Source organism: Gymnodraco acuticeps, unplaced genomic scaffold, assembly GCF_902827175.1.
Source record: "Gymnodraco acuticeps unplaced genomic scaffold, fGymAcu1.1, whole genome shotgun sequence".
Taxonomy (NCBI): Eukaryota; Metazoa; Chordata; class Actinopteri; order Perciformes; family Bathydraconidae; genus Gymnodraco; species Gymnodraco acuticeps.
The window spans coordinates 611,601-627,887 of record NW_022991667.1 but is presented as its reverse complement, the minus strand read 5'-3'; the positions used below and the strand labels follow the sequence as shown (position 1 = coordinate 627,887).

Sequence of the window (16,287 nt, the reverse complement as noted above, 5' to 3'; positions counted from 1 at the left end):
TTGGTCGTTTTTCGACGATATCTCGCAATTAAATCAAACATAACTGTGTTTTCAAATCACTGCACTCTTTATAAATACATTACACACATCTAGTGCTAAAAAAAAGTAGGTCTTATCCACAAATATTAATTTTACACGGAAAAAACGCGAGTGAGATTCTGCTTTCTCCAAATTGGATTTTGAGCAAAATAAATGCCAACATTCTATGAACTTTTCACCTCTAAACTAAAGATATTGCACTAATTTCCACACAGAAACAGCTTTGTAAGATATTAAGGGGATATATGAACAATTATAAGGCAACAAATGTGTATTTTTTAACGTTTTTTTTTTCTTTTTACTTTGAGTGTAGTTTCCCAACACGGCCTATGGCCAGCGGCAGGTGCTGCTCCTCCTCTGGTGGTCTTGTTCCGCCTCTCCGGGTTTCCACAGCAGATCAGGGATACAGTACTTTTGTTTTATAGTAGTTTTGTTTCTCAGAAGTTTTGTTTTCCAGCAGGTTGAATCTCAAAGAGTTTTCTCTCCACAGGTGAGTTTTGCAAAAGGTGTGCTCTGGTCAGAGTCCAAGTGCAAAGTGAGCTTAGAGCGGACAGCAGCTGCAACCCCAACGTTCGGTTTCCATGACAATGACGCACGTACGTGACCAAGAGAGGCCTTTTACCAAATATCATAGGCCTACTTGTTAAATATATGTTTTGTTTAATTAAAGGCTAGGATTTATTTTTCCTTTTATGCATGTGCAGTAGGTTAGTTTCTTTTCCTATAGTAGGCAGCTTCATCCCGTGTTTTGTTTTTCTCTCGTTAGGATAAATTGCTCCTTTTTCTGTGTTTCTGGCGCTTTCGTTAATTTTGGAAACGAATAAAATCTCTAATAATCTCAGTTTGTGTGCGATTGCCTTTTTTTTATTCTGAATAATAACCAACCCGTTTCTGCAGTAGCCTACAACGCATCTGAAGTTGAAATTGAACAGATGATGTAAATAAAACTATTTTTCGTCTTTGTTATGATGTGCAGTGATCCTTCATTGTAGTATGATCAGATATTTTATAAATGATAATGTATTTTCTTTTACATGCATCCTCCATGGTGATAAAATGATGGAGGATTTCCTGAGCGTCAGTCAGTAAATGGTACAGGCTCACAGTAATGCCTGTTTCCCTTCAACACATTATTTTCTGCTCTCTGAAACAGACGTGCAATTTAAACACAGTGAGAGCTGAAAAGTGGTCCCTCAATAGTGTTTAATCTGTCCGATAGTTTACAGATTTTTATCTTTACGGTCAATTTGTCATTACATTTCATTTAGCTGACGCTTTCCAAAGCGACTGACAATTACCAATTACAGGGACATTCTCCCTTTAGTAACTAAGGACTAAGTGCCTTACTCAAGGGCACACTGTGGTGGTGTTCCTGGCGGGATTTTGAACTCACAACCTTCCGATCTTCAGCCCACCTCACTATCCATTAGACCACCACTATCATCTTGTACATTAGACCACCACTATCATCTTGTACATTAGACCACCACTATCATCTTGTATATTTTCTAGTTCTGTTTTTATTTTGAAGTGTTTCTATTTTATAATTGTTTATTTTCTACTCTTTAGTTTCTAATTATGTGCAATGCCTTGTTTTTGTATGCTGCTGAAACGAAACCATTTCCCAATTTGAGATCAATAAATATAACTTATCAATCAATCAATCAATGTGTATTTATATAGCCCAATATCACAAATGTTACATTTGTCTCAGTGGACTTTACAGTTTGTACAAAATATCAGTATGACAATACGACACCCTCTGTCCTTAGACCCTCACATCGTACAAGGAAAAACTTCCGGAGAAAACCCACAGTTTAAAGGGAAAAATGGGAGAAACCTCAGGGAGAGCAACAGAGGAGGGATCCCTCTCCCAGGACGGACAGACGTGCAATAGATGCCGTGTGTAAATTGAAAAGATAATACATTTGCAACATAGGTAGTCCAAATGTTTGGAAATGCATGTGTGTATAATAGGAAGATGAATCCACGAGGATATCCATCCAGGGCCTATGATCCAGGACCACAGCCACGACTCAAGATCCAGGGCTCGCGATCCAGGACAGAGGAGCGCAGGATCATCCATGACTCCGGATCCCGGCGTATATAGACACCAAAAAGAAAGACATTTGGGGAAGCTGGGTTAATCGGAACATGAGAGTACACAGGTATAGACAGAGAGAAGGAAGAAGTAAGATGTCCCCCGACAAACTAAGCCTATATCAGCAAAACTAGGGGCTGGATCTAATCAGCCCTAACTATAAGCTTTATCAAAAAGGAAGATCTTAAGCGCACTCTTAAAAACGGATAGGGTGTCTGCCGCCCGAACACAAACTGGAAGCTGATTCCACAAATGTGGAGCTTGATAAGAAAAGGCTCTGGCTCCCATTGTACTTTTAGAGACTCTAGGAACAACCAACAACCCTGCATTCTTGGAACGCAATGCCCTAGTAGGACAGTAGGGTATAATGAGTTCTTTAAGGTAAGATGGCGCCTGCCCATTAAGGGCTTTGTAGGCGAGAAGAAGAATTTTAAATTCTATCCTGTGTTCTATAGGGAGCCAGTGTAAGGCAGCCAGAACAGGAGTAATGTGGTCCCTTTTCCTAACTCTGGTTAGTACACGAGCCGCAGCATTTTGAATCAGCTGAAGCGACTTGACTGACTTCTTGGTACACCCTGATAATAAAGAGTTACAATAATCCAGCCTTGAAGTAACAAATGCATGGACTAGTTTCTCTGCATCGTTTTGAGGCAAGATATGCCTGATTTTTGCAATGTTACGTAGATGGAAGTAGGCGGTCCTTGAAATTGATTTTATGTGGGCGTTAAAGGATAAATCCTGATCAAATATAACACCAAGATTCCTTACAGTCTCACTGGAGGCCAAATTAATGCCATCCATAGTTAGTATATCCTTAGATAATTTGTTTCGTAGATTCTTCGGGCCAAGTACAATAACTTCAGTTTTGGTCGTGTTTAACATCAAAAAGTTTAAGGTCATCCACGTTTTTAAGTCCTTAAGGCAGTCTTGAATTTTATTTAGATGATTAATTTCATCAGGCTTGATTGATAAATATAGTTGAGTATCATCCGCATAACAATGAAAGTTTACAGAATGATTCCTTATAATATTGCCTAACGGAAGCATATATAATGTGAACAAAATAGGTCCGAGCACTGAGCCCTGTGGCACTCCATGGCTAACTTTGGTTTGCGTGGAAGATTCATCATTGACACGTACAAACTGAGAGCGTTCAGATAGATAGGACCTAAACCAGTCTAAAGCAGTTCCCTGTATGCCAACTAAGTGCTCTAGTCTTTGCAATAAGATATCATGGTCGATAGTATCAAATGCAGCACTGAGATCGAGCAAAACAAGAATAGAGACACGTCCCTTGTCAGAGGCTATTAGAATGTCATTTGTGACTTTAACCAGAGCTGTCTCTGTGCTATGATGTGTTCTAAAGCCAGACTGAAAAGCTTCAAATAAATCATTGTTTTTTAAGTAATCACACAACTGTTTTGCGACCGCTTTCTCAAGAATTTTTGAGAGGAACGGAAGATTAGAAATAGGTCTATAGTTGGCTAAAACCTCTGGATCGAGGTTGTGCTTTTTAAGAAGCGGTTTTATCACTGCTACTTTGAATGATTGTGGAACATAGCCTGATAATAAAGACATATTCATAATATTTAATAAACAAGTGCTAATTAATGGAAAAATCGTAGACTTACTGCGTCCATAGACTATTTACAAACACGCGGTTGTTACATGGGTAACGTGTAGGCAAAGTGTTTCACAGAGAAGAAGAATTTAGGATTAAGATCAACCTTTTTGTAACTCACGAGGGGATATTCCGTTTTTCACTCAGTTGTTATTTTACAATAAATAAATACACACGCCATAGGTCTACTCAATTGTAATACTTATTGCAGACTAAAAGTCCTGCAATTAAATATTACTTAAGTAAAAGTACACGTAGGCCTATGATGTATCTCAAAATGCTACTTAGGCTAAATATCAGACAGCAGTTACACATAGGATATGGACCTACACAGACAATGTCACACAAGCTGCCCTACCTTCTTTACTTCAGCGATTGCTTTTAGTTTAATCTATGAATGGTTTTGACAGAGGCGCACAGTCTCATCTTCAAAAACCCACTTTTCCTCTATTAGTGGTTAGTGGATTTTTGCGAGCAGTTGCCAAAAGAGCGCTTTGCCAAGCCAATCAGGACATTTAATTTGTATGGAATGCGTCACAATGAATAAAAACAGTTTTTTTCTGTTTGAATCTCAAGCCTCCGCTCTTCACATCTGTTAAAACAAACACACCTGTGACCACAAACACACATACACTGTGAATTTGAGTGTTGAGGCTGATTTAAAAATCTAAATCAAGGAGAAACTCTCATGTCAGCTGAGTTTATCTGTATTCTGATCAACTGCCTATGTGTTCGGCTCCTAGATAGCCTCTATTGTATTGTTGACTCCTATTGACACTAACAACATGCACCTTTGGAGGTAACTGTGGTTGTTGAGAGGACTTATGTGAGAAAGTGAAGAAACAGTCATTTATTAAACAATTGATTTTTAGTAACAAGTGGAAGTCAGTATCATGTCTGTGTCAGAACGTCATTCTTTAAGTTGGCTCCAATTTGAATCCCTTGGGTTTTTAATGTTTAGTGAGTATTTCACGTTTGACATGGGGTTTGAAGTGTGCCACCACGCCGGATGTGATACATTTCTGCTGTAATTCACTCAGCAGTAAAAATGAAGATGCTTCAGTGGATGAAATGTCTCTCAGCGTATTGGCTACCATCGCACTGACTTGCCACTGCGTGTATATCTCTTTCTGTGTATAATAATCAGAAGTGCACGCAGCTATTTCAGTAAAAGAAATATATTGTCGTTAAAAGAACAAACATTGAATCTCTCGTGGTCGTCGTGCGAAAGTTTTTCTCTGCATCCTCTTGACTTATGCATTTTAACGTCTTCTTGCTGTGCCTCTGCCACAGTACAGGCAGCGCTGGTATTCAATTTCGTTACGTCTCCCGCCAGATTAAGATACTGCAACTTTCTCAGCAAGGCTGTGATTGGTTCCTGGTAGTTCGTTAGAGAGGAGGAATGATGTCTTTGGCACTGCTGATGACCTTTTCTACCTGTGATCCCTTTAATAAAAGTGTTCATATTAAACCCTGAGTCTTGCCTATGCTACTTTCGGGAAAACACTTAGTCTGGTCATGTGATGTACATCTTTGTGTGTGTGGAAATGTGATTAGCTGGGAACGGAATGTGACACATTTTACAAAACATTACCGTTCGTTCGGCTATTTAGCTTTTCTACTTCAACAAAAACACAAAACGGTGATAGAACCAATTTATTTACAAGTCATAATCCATGAGCTGTAATTAAAGACTGTTTCCAGATAAGAACAAATGATAAACTGAGCGAGCAAATCAATTAACTTCAGATGCAACTTCCTGTTTGCTTGCATTTATGAAAACAATCCCTCCATTTTCAAGATCATGAGAACCCTTATGTCAGAGGAGAGAGATGCGTTGTGGGTATGACTGCGGTCATGTGTGCTGGCGCAGGCTTCACATTAGCAGCACAGACACATGACGGCGAGGAAACAAAAGAAATGCACTCGAGTCTGGCACTGACATTCTCTCCAAAAAACATGTAGCCTGGTAGGAGACACATGTTTATAAAAGCAAGTGCAGTTAAACAAAAGAAGAGAATAATCTTCAACAAGCATATGTGACCTGCTCTATCGAAATCAGTCGCATTGACCCGAAGACACATTTTGAGTTGTAGGCCTATACACTGTTAGAAAGAGGATATTCCTAGCTTTCTGATGATATATCAGGATTGTTTTTGTACTCCAAATATCAAGCGAAATATGTCACATTATATAATGACTGTCACCGAGTCATCACTTTGAGAAAAAGGCCTTCAAAGTTTCCTCTTCTCTGGAATCCATCGATCTGATTGATTATTAGCGGAGCAAATGATCAAAATACTACGGAGGGAAGATATTTTCGTTTGGATTACTGGTCTGGGGGAACCTCGCGAGTGTGTGTTTGTGTAATTTTGCGTTTGTGTGTATTGCGTGTTTCCCGGGGAAAACCCTCACGAGAAACACCGGCTGTTGTTATGCCTGCTGTGACGTTAAATTACTCCGTTCTCCGCTTGTAATTATGCCGTTACAAGCTTCAAAGTTATATTTATCATCTGAATTTGCCGAAACAAGTTTAATATTCTGAAAGCCAAGACTTTGTTTAATTAAAATCAGATGAAAACAAACTGTAACGGATCCTGCCGTGTTATTTATGATTACTCTACGCTTACATTCATAATATCAGCCGGAGGGAGGGGGGGCAGAGCTGCGGAAGAGCAGATTGCCTGTCATCTTCCCTTTACAAGCTTAAAGAATGTATTTATCGTGTGAGTTTGGAAATAAAAGTTTCATATTCTGAAAGCCAAGACTTTGTTTGTTTACAATCAAGCAAAACACTCGAACCCCGAAAAAATAGTTTTGTACGCAAATCCACGTTTATTTTTTAAATGAGCCGTTGCGACTTCCGACTGATTTCGATAGAGCGGGTCACATATTACAAAGCTTTAAAATGTGTAACTCCATCCAGCAGTACAAACATTTCTGAGAGGACTTCTTGTTGTCTTAACTTAGAAATCAATATATACAACCTCCTCTCAGGCCACCTGAGAGCAACACAAATACATGTTTTAGTTATGTCATCACTTTATATACAGTCTGTTCATTATATCCACAGTGTGCATGGTGAGTCCATATTTCAGTCTGATTTCCCCCTCCTCTGTGCCGTCATGTGTTGCTGTGTGCTCAGTACAGTGTATCCAGGCGGCCATTTTCTGATCAGCAGCAGTTGGATTTCCTCTTGGTTGGTGTCCGATCGGCCTCTGTGCTGTCTGTGAGCCCTGGGAGGAACACACATTCAAATTAAACAATTGATTTGGCTTTAAAGGGAACAATGTGAGATACAGCATAAAGGGTTTGAATGATAGAGCTGTATAATACTGTACCAACAATGCATTCTAGAAACATAAGAGCCACACTGGTGCATTAGGAGTATTGGGATACTTATTTTTACTATATTTCTGATGAAGTAGGTCGCAAGATGATAAAAGGGATTAGAATGAAAGAATAGAAGTGTCTTTCTCTTGACTTTGTTCCCTTTGATATGAAGGCACATTTCATTGCGTTTCAGTAATAGCATGTGTAAAATCCATCAAAGCAAGCGATCTAAGAAACAACATCCTTTTGTGGCTCAACTGCTAATAAGAGGGCACATGTAGTCATTTCATTACAAGCAGCACTCTCAGAAAGAACACAGTCTTCACAAGTAAGGCTGTTTAGTCCGTCTAGTGCAGCGGTGGGGAACCTTTTTCCTCTCAAGGGCCATTTAAATGTTTTCAACATCCTCCGAGGGCCGTACAAATTATTGACCTCTGCTTAAAAATACTAAAATCACAGCCCATTCATTTCGCCTTTCTTTCATGCTGTGCAAAGAAAAAGCAACCTCTTAATCCAGATATTTTACCATGACTCGCGCATGCATGCACGTGCACGGTTGTGGCATGACCACCAAAACAGAAATATATGGACACAAGATGTGTGCAATTTAGTTTCCTATCCATGTGAATATGATTTAAGTGTGGGGGGACCTATCCTCCTCTAGGGGGGTCCGAGAGGCAATGCTCCCCCGGGAAGATTTTTTTTTTAAATGTTGAAGTTAAAAGCATCAATCTGGTGCACTTTAAGAGTTAAGAGATTTATGGATACATCTCTCAACACCCATATGAAACAGAACAGTAAGCAGATTTTCTTTATGGATATTTTACAAATCACTCCCCTTTCAAACTGTATTGTTGTTTATTAATAACAACTTTTTTTACTGTCATATAGTAGCCTATTTTACACCTGTTTACTTTATTCTCTTATTTTTTTATAACTATAATGATCATATAAAGATGTGCCTTTACCTCACTGGTTTTAGAAAAAGCGTCTTATATTACGATACGATACGATATACTTTATTGTCCCCGTAAGGAAATTCGTTCTGGGCTCCGTCCAGCAGTTCCGCATACATGTACATAATATACAAACATAGTGGACATTTAAGAGACATACACATATCATCAATCATACACCGTTTGAACAAACACAATACACGCAGACGCACATACTGACAATGGCGACCTATTGCACAACCCTCATGGCCAACATTTTTAAAAAAAAGTACATTTCATTACATTTGACTTCGACTACATTTGACTTCCTGTCAATGTTAAGAAGTTTAACGGACATTGGTAGGAATGAGTGCTTATAGCGGTTCAGCCTGCTCTTGGGAACCCTGAATCTTCTACCAGAAGGTAGGAGCTGGAATTCTGGGTGGAGTATGTGGGTGGGATCAGACACTATTTTGTTTGCCTGTCTGATAATGGACTGCTCATATGTCATATATGTTTTGGAGAGATGGGTGTTTTTTAACCCCCATAATTTTCATAGCCGTCTGTACCAGGCGAGCGATCTGTGACTTTGACTGCACTGTCAAGTTACCGTACCAGGCAGTGATACCATACCTAATGATGCTCTCCAACACTGCATGATAAAACAGTAACATGAACTTCTGGTCGACTCCGAAAGCCCGGAGTCGACGCAGAAAGTACAATCGCTGTTGAAGTCTAGAGCACAGACCTTGAACATGCGCCTTCCAGCTGAGTGTATTATCTAGATGGACACCAAGGTACTTATATTCGTTAGCATAGCTAGCTAACCAGATGCTAATAACAACAAAGTTATTGACTGTATGATCAGTATGACAGATGAACAGATCGCCACTGGGTTTACAACTAAAGACACAGCCACGCAAAAACTGCGGCATGTGTACGGCTCCTTATGGGTACTGACATTTGTGAAGTCCCGGCCAGAGCGACGTCCTGGGCTGCTTCTCAGGTCGACTATTTTCATTTCCTCGCTCCTCGGTCTCACCGGAAGTTGATTTGCCCGCGCCATCTTGAGTACCGTCCCATGGCTCTTATTTCTGCCGGAGGACCGAGGAGCGAGGAGCGATCATGGAGGAGCGATAACCGAGGAACCACCAGACCATCCTCCGATGAAATCCTCAGATACTCACCCCGCCCCCTTACTGTGTATCGCTCACTGATTGGACGAGGCAGTGCATGCACTGATCTGATGCTTCTTGACATGAGAGCAGAGTGAAGAAAATACATGAACCTCACGGGAGTCACTCCTCAGTTTATACCGTGTTTTGTTTCAATTCATGTATCATTTAGTTACAAATATGTGATATATCTGAACAACAAAGTGGTCAAAAATCATTTAATTCATTTTTTGGAAACATTTTCATGATCGCTTTTTTCGTTTTACATTTTCATTTATTGTCATTTCCATTCAGTCAGTCATTAAGTGCTATTAAAATGTTAATGTGCTACATATCCAAACAAACAAACAAAGTGTGCAATCCAATGAATGTTAATCTAACTGAGTTTTGATAGATAACATATCTCTTTTTCTTCTCTCAATTATTTCATTTCTATTGTGCACTCTAATCAATATTAATCAAACTATTGTTCGTTTATAAATTTTAAGAATGGCGTTTATCTTTTTTGACAATGAGTTCTTATTTTATTTTATTTATTTGGGTCTACAACAGATGATACAAATGTTTGTGTCAGTAAATGTGTACTAACCATAGACTGGATATACTAACAGAGGCGGGGGTGTGTGGAAATAACGGGGACAGAGCTGCTGTCAGACGATCAGCTGTGCAGCGTCATCACAAACGGACGTCGCTTCACGTGACGCTCCGGAGGAAAGGACGTCCCATTGCTCTTAAAACTCATTTCCCTGCTTCTCGTGGTTTCCTTGCGTCCCTCCATGCTTCCCTGGTGGGAGGGACTAAACGCAGGGAAACGACGCAAGTGAGGGAAGCAAGGATTTCATTTAATCGACCTGAGAAGCAGCCCTGGTGCTCTCCGGCAGCTCTAAACCCCTGTCGGGCGAGACATATACCACGTGATGACACGTTAGGCTCGTGTTGTGTTCAAGGACCCTGACCTTGGCCTGGAAAAACAGGCACTCGCTTGTTTAATTCTTTTGCGGTCTAGATTTCTAAAAAAAAAATCTTTTTTTGCGTGAGTTACCTCGAGGGCCGTATCCAATTGTCTCGCGGGCCGCATACGGCCCGGGGGCCGGAGGTTCCCCACCCCTGGTCTAGTGCAAACGATACACATTCCTGTCGCTGTTCACGCTGTTCCACTGACTGACAGTGTGAGGAACAGGAGGGGAAAAGAAAACTGCTAGCAAGTGAACATGGATGTTAACGACGTAAAGTTTGAAATATTCCAGCTTTGCAGTTTCTTCCTGAGGAAGGCCTTTGACATTGTTTTAACCTCAAAGAAACACCCAATGTGAGTTGGTAGGAAACACCTTCAAAAAAAAGGTTCCGCCCAGACCAAAACAGCAAAACAGCTTTATGAGTCAAATGTGTGATAAGTTTGTTAAGGTTTATGAGTGTAACAGCTGTAAAGTATTGAGAGATGCAGTTATCAAATGTTTTATGTGATGTATTAAAGGTAGGGTAGGTAAGAATGGAGAAACCAGCTCGAGTGCGCTTGAATTTGAAAGTACGCAGCCGGAAAAAATCTGTCACTTCCTTACAAAGCCCCTCCTCCAACACACACGAATGCGTACATGACCAATGAGGGCACGAGATAAGTTTGTGCACAGAGGCAGGTAGGCCATCCAGTTATTTTAGCCGGGCCAGCTCAGATGATTGGTCGTGCTTTTTTACAGCGCCACGGCTTCCACAGATGAATTTTAATGTATTTATTGTCAAAGCATTTAATATATTCATTGCTATCGGGATGTTAAGAGCATTCCATGGAATATAACAAAAGTGTTTCTGAAGAGAATTACCTGATTGATTGATTGATTGAAAAGTTTATTAACAGCTTGTATATTGGGTACAGTACAGTACAGCTCAAAACATACAATTGTTAAGGGGATGCAGACCAGAGAAAGACTTTCGTCTTGTTTACATCAGGGTCCCCCATTTCCAATTCATCATATCATTTAAGACATATAAGACAAATTTGACATACAGATGGCTTATTTAAAATTTACATACAGGTGGTTTTTTTACATACAGATTGCTTATTTACAATTTTCATTTTAGATTTCGTTCTAATACATCCTAACCGGACATTTAAGACATACCAAATCTACAGATATACAGTTAGTAACAGAGTCTAAAATGCGAGTATATACATAGATGGGGGGGGGGGGGGGGGAAGGAAGCTGTCCATTGTACGACAGGTTGAGATTTGTACCATTACCGGGGCCAGTTTTACAATGCTCTCCCCCGAAGGTGCTCTTCAAGAGAGGTTTTGAAGGTAAGTATAGTTTTACTTTCCTTTACAGTTGTGGGAAGAGCGTTCCACCTTGATGTGGCATAATTGCGAAACGTGTATTCCCCCCTTTTTTGTGCCAAATCTGGGTTTCACATGATTTGTGGAGCTCCCTCTGGTGTTATGATCATGGTATTCCTTGATCTTTGGGAAGAATTTTGACATGTACATGAGTACCATAGAGGTGTGGATCTTGTAGACCAGGCCCATTGCAAGTAGCTGTACTCTGTCGTCTACTCTAAGCCATCCTAGTTTGTCAAAGTGGGCAGAGGTGAGGTGGGTTCTAGATGAAAGGTCAAGCAGTAGTCTGACCAGTTTATTTTGCGATGTTTGAAATTTTATTTTTAGCGCCTTGGAGGTGCTATGGTACCATGACGTGCAAGCATAGTCAACCTACCCCACCTTTAAGAAATATCACCGGCCTTATCTATTACAGAGACACTCCAGATCAACATAGTTTAGAAGTGAGGGTCGAGGTCAGCAGACATAGCGTGACTTAAAGTGCCCTGCCCTTACTAACTCATTTACTTTAAACAGTGTTGCAGGATGGGGGAACTTGTGTTTTCTTATCCCCCCCCCTCTGATCTCACCTCACTGAGTCCGTCCTCTGAACCTGGCAGGCAGCCTTCACCTGAGGGTGGAAGCCATCTTTGGTGTGCAGCGCTGCATTTGTACTGAAACACTGTGAAGAAAAGCGACTTATGGACGTGAGCACATTGGACAGTGAAAGAAAAAGTGGATTTTTAAAATGAAGCAGCCAGAATATCACAAAGTTAAATCGTCTCTGCCTTTCTCTTATTGCCATCCATGAAAACCTTAATTACATTACATTTAGCTGACGCTTTTGTCCAAAGCGACTTACAATAAGTACATTCGACCAGGAAGACACAACCTTGAAGAAAACAGAATCATATAAGTACATCAGGTTTCATAGAGCCAAACATTTCAAGTGCTACTCAACTGGCTTTAGGTAAGCCAGTCCTTTATTAGTATAAAAGTGCTTCGTTAATAGTTCTAACGCTCGAAGTGGAGTCGAAAGAGATGAGTTTTCAGTTTGCGCCGGAAGATATGCAAGCTATCTGCTGTCCTGATGTCAATGGGGAGCTCATTCCACCATCTTGGAGCCAGGACAGCAAACCCACGTGTTTTTGCCTGATGGGAACTTGGGTCCCCCTCAAGCGAGGGCCGCAACGAGTCGTTTGGCTGATGCAGAGCGTAGTGCACGCGCTGGGGTGTACGGTTTAACCATGTCCTGGATGTAGGAAGGGCCAGATCCATTCGCAGCATGGTAATTACCACGAATAAGCATTAAAAGAGCCATGAAAACAGTCCTTGTTTATTTCTTAAATATAACTTAAATATAACCAAATGTAATAAGATTTTCTGAGGACAGCAGCATTTTCCAAATGTGCAGCCTAATCTCAGAGAAACAAAGAGATGCATTCAGGCCAAAATAACCTCATCACTAATATTAACACGGTTAGTTGAAATTGCATTGCATTACTGTGTGTGTGTGTGTTGGTGTCTGTCTGTGTGTGTGGTGTGTGTGTGTGTGTGTGTGTGGTGTGTGTGTGTGTGTGTGTGTGGTGTGTGTGTGTGTGTGTGTTACATGTGGAAGGTGAGAAATGACCCGGTCCTTCTTCACAGGTGGTAACATGCTGCTGCAGTTAATCAATGAACACACACACACACACACACACACACACACACACACACACACACACACACACACACACACACACACACACACACACACACAAACAACACACACACACACGCCTTCAGGTTATCAAGCTCACTGACAGCAAGCCCAACAAACAGGATGGAGCATCAGCAGAGAAGGAAAAATAGGCATTCATAAAAATAAAAAGCAGAAAAATCTGAAGTTTTACTAAGTTTACCAACTTTACCTGAAACTAGAAGCTTAAACTGCTGGAGGTAATGTGTTCTGGGCCTGGAGATGCGATGTTGTATCCAAGTGTTGCTTAGAAAATAAATCCAGAACAAAGCAAAATGAGTCTCACAGCACCGAACTGAATCTGCTGACTGACAGCAGACAGACAAACATTCAATTAATGAGATTCTCCCTGTATGAGTGAATACCTGAGAAACAGCTCTACCCTGCGGCCACAGGGTGTTCCTACACAATTCACTGATGATTAACAACATCAGTGTATCTCCAAAAATCAAGTGTCTTCTCATTTGAATGTGTAATTATGGCCAGCGGAGCTCCTTCTCCAACAGACTTCTGCAGCTCCGCTGTCACAAGGACAGATACAGGAAAACATTCCTGCCCACTGCAATAACTCTCTATAACAAATCCCCTCTGGCTGGCAGAGAACTCTCTGCTCCATAGCTTCTCTTAATAACTGGACTTCAACTCCCACTGTACATTTTACATTCACATTATATTTCATATTGAATAATCCATTCTTGCTAAATAATATCCTGCATTATATTTGTTACTGGACATTTCCACATGTATATTTTCCACATGTATGTATATATATATATTTTTTTTTAACTTGTAACTTTTTTATGCTATTTTATTTCTATTTCTGAAATATTTTGGACTATTTCTGTGTCTTAATTTTTCTTATGTACATTGCCTTGTGTTTTTTATGCTGCTGCAACGCAAACATTTCCCAAATTGGGATCAATAAAGTACCTATCTATCTATCTATCTTTCAGAGTTAAATCATGTACTCCATTACATTTATTTAGTACCTTTAGTACATTTTCAGAATTGGATTAATGATGTGAAATAGTCAACAAAAACAAAAAATGAAACCTGGAGTAAAATCACAAGCTTCAGCCTCAAAGTAATTAAAACTAGCTACACATTACAAGCTTTGATAAACATTACAATCAAAACATATACTATATCATTCTGAAATCTGCATAATGATACTTTTACTTTTGATATTTTATGTATATTTTGATGCTAATACATTTATTTTTGTGATTGAGTAACATTAAGCAGGGCTTTTACTTGTAACAGAGTATTCCTACACTTCGGTACTTCTACCTGAGTACATCATACTCTAGTTCTGGCAGAATAATCATGGATCCCGACGCCTCTTTCCTTCTCTTGTTCTCTTTTTCTTTTCTTTACGGGAGAGTTTAGCCTTCAAGAATCCAACGTTTGGTGCTCTCCACAAATATAAAAATGAATATTAAAAAAGTATTCCACTGTGTTTTCTGACAAGGCAATCTAATGTTTGTTGTCCACAGCTGACGTTATACCGGCCGGACTTCTTTCTGCGGATTGATAGGACTGCACGTAGTCCCTTTATCATTCTTAGCACACCTCTGCTAAGGGTCACTAGATCCTTAGCAGAGTTGTGTTAGCGAGTATTAACCTCTGAAATGTCCACATTTACCAATCAGAATTGAGTATTCAAACAAAATCATGTATTATTTATTTATTCAAGATGTCATTCAAAGTCATATTTCCTTCTTGTTTCCTAAGCACAGATGTGGAGGTGGTGAAAGCTTCCTGTGTGTGTGAGGAGCTTCCCGATCCCACCAGCACAGAAGAAGAAGAAGAAGATGTAACAACGTCCTCTGTGCTGGTCGGGCTGGGGAGCTCCTCGTCCTCTCGGCTGGTGGGTGGAGCGGGGGTTGTCGGGGGCTGGGGTGAAGGGCATGGAGGTCCTTACTGTACTCACAGGGTCTGGGACTAAGCTGAGAGCGGTCTGCTGTGGTGCTGGGTCTTTCTGGGATCATCGGTTGGTGATCTACTCTCAGCTGCCAAAAACACCAAGAGGAGTCCTGCCCTGTGAGACAGAAACACAAAAAATAAATACTCAAATATACAACCTCTGAACTGTTGCAAGCTGTTAAACGTAACCTTCAATGATGGACAAATATGATAAAACTCCAATAATAAATACAATCCTTGTGAGGGGATCACTTACTAAGCCCCAAAAGACAACCCGCTCTTAATCAGTTGTCATCCTTTCTTTTGGTGTGGTCTGCAGTATCTCATCTTCTTCGTCTGAACATCCTGGAACATCCTTGAGTTTCAGTCTTCCACGGAGTTGCTTTTTGTAGGAAGGTTGATGCAGCGTGGGTAATGCTGGAGACCTGTTAGAAAACCTGAAAGAGACTTGGAGACTTTTCGTGATGTTAATAGTCACTGCTTTAGCACTATATGTTGCACCTAGAAAAAACTGAGCAGTACTTGAGTAAATGTGCTTGAATTAGTTTAACCACCGTCTTAAACGATTTACTTACCTGTCTTGCAAAGCCATACTTTAAAAAGAAAGAATACACAACCATACCATGTTAACTTACCTCTGGTATCAGCATCGACCATCATCAACATTTTTTATCCAAAAGTAAAAACGATATAAAAAATTAAGTAATATATTAATAAAAGCCCTGGTGCAACATTTGACCTATCGACCCAGCAGGACGTGTTTGAAGATGCCTGGGGCTTCATCAGTCCTGATAGAGGCAAAGGATTTCAAATCCTGTAGCAAATACTTGCAGGTGGGAGCTGCTGGACGAGAGGGGAGTGATACACCATCGTCTACAACGTCCTATTCATCCTCTTCCTCTTACCTCTGCTATCAGCATTGACCATTATCAAATAATATTAAAAAGACAGTAATATATAAATAAAAAGCCCCAATGCAATTTTGACCCATCACAAAACCTGGTATGAGCATCGACCATCATCAATTATTATCCAAAAGAAAAAAATATCGAAATGAAAAATGACATATTAATAAAATAAAGCCCTGGTGCAAGATCTGACCTATCGCCAA

The 16,287-nt window shown here is 40.3% G+C and overlaps 1 long non-coding RNA gene across 2 annotated transcripts; it reads right to left on the bottom strand.

Annotated features, from left to right (window-relative positions):
* Window positions 1-6,472: 6,472 nt before the first annotated feature.
* On the bottom strand, window positions 6,473-13,999 carry LOC117534451. 2 transcript variants are annotated; one of them, XR_004567202.1, is made up of 4 exons: window positions 13,616-13,999; window positions 13,423-13,496; window positions 12,103-12,194; window positions 6,473-6,997 (listed from the first exon to the last, which is right to left on the bottom strand). It is a non-coding gene; the product is annotated as an uncharacterized LOC117534451 (long non-coding RNA). The 2 variants fall into 2 exon arrangements; XR_004567201.1 differs by having other exon boundaries at window positions 13,423-13,999.
* Between the last annotated feature and the right edge of the window lie 2,288 nt (window positions 14,000-16,287).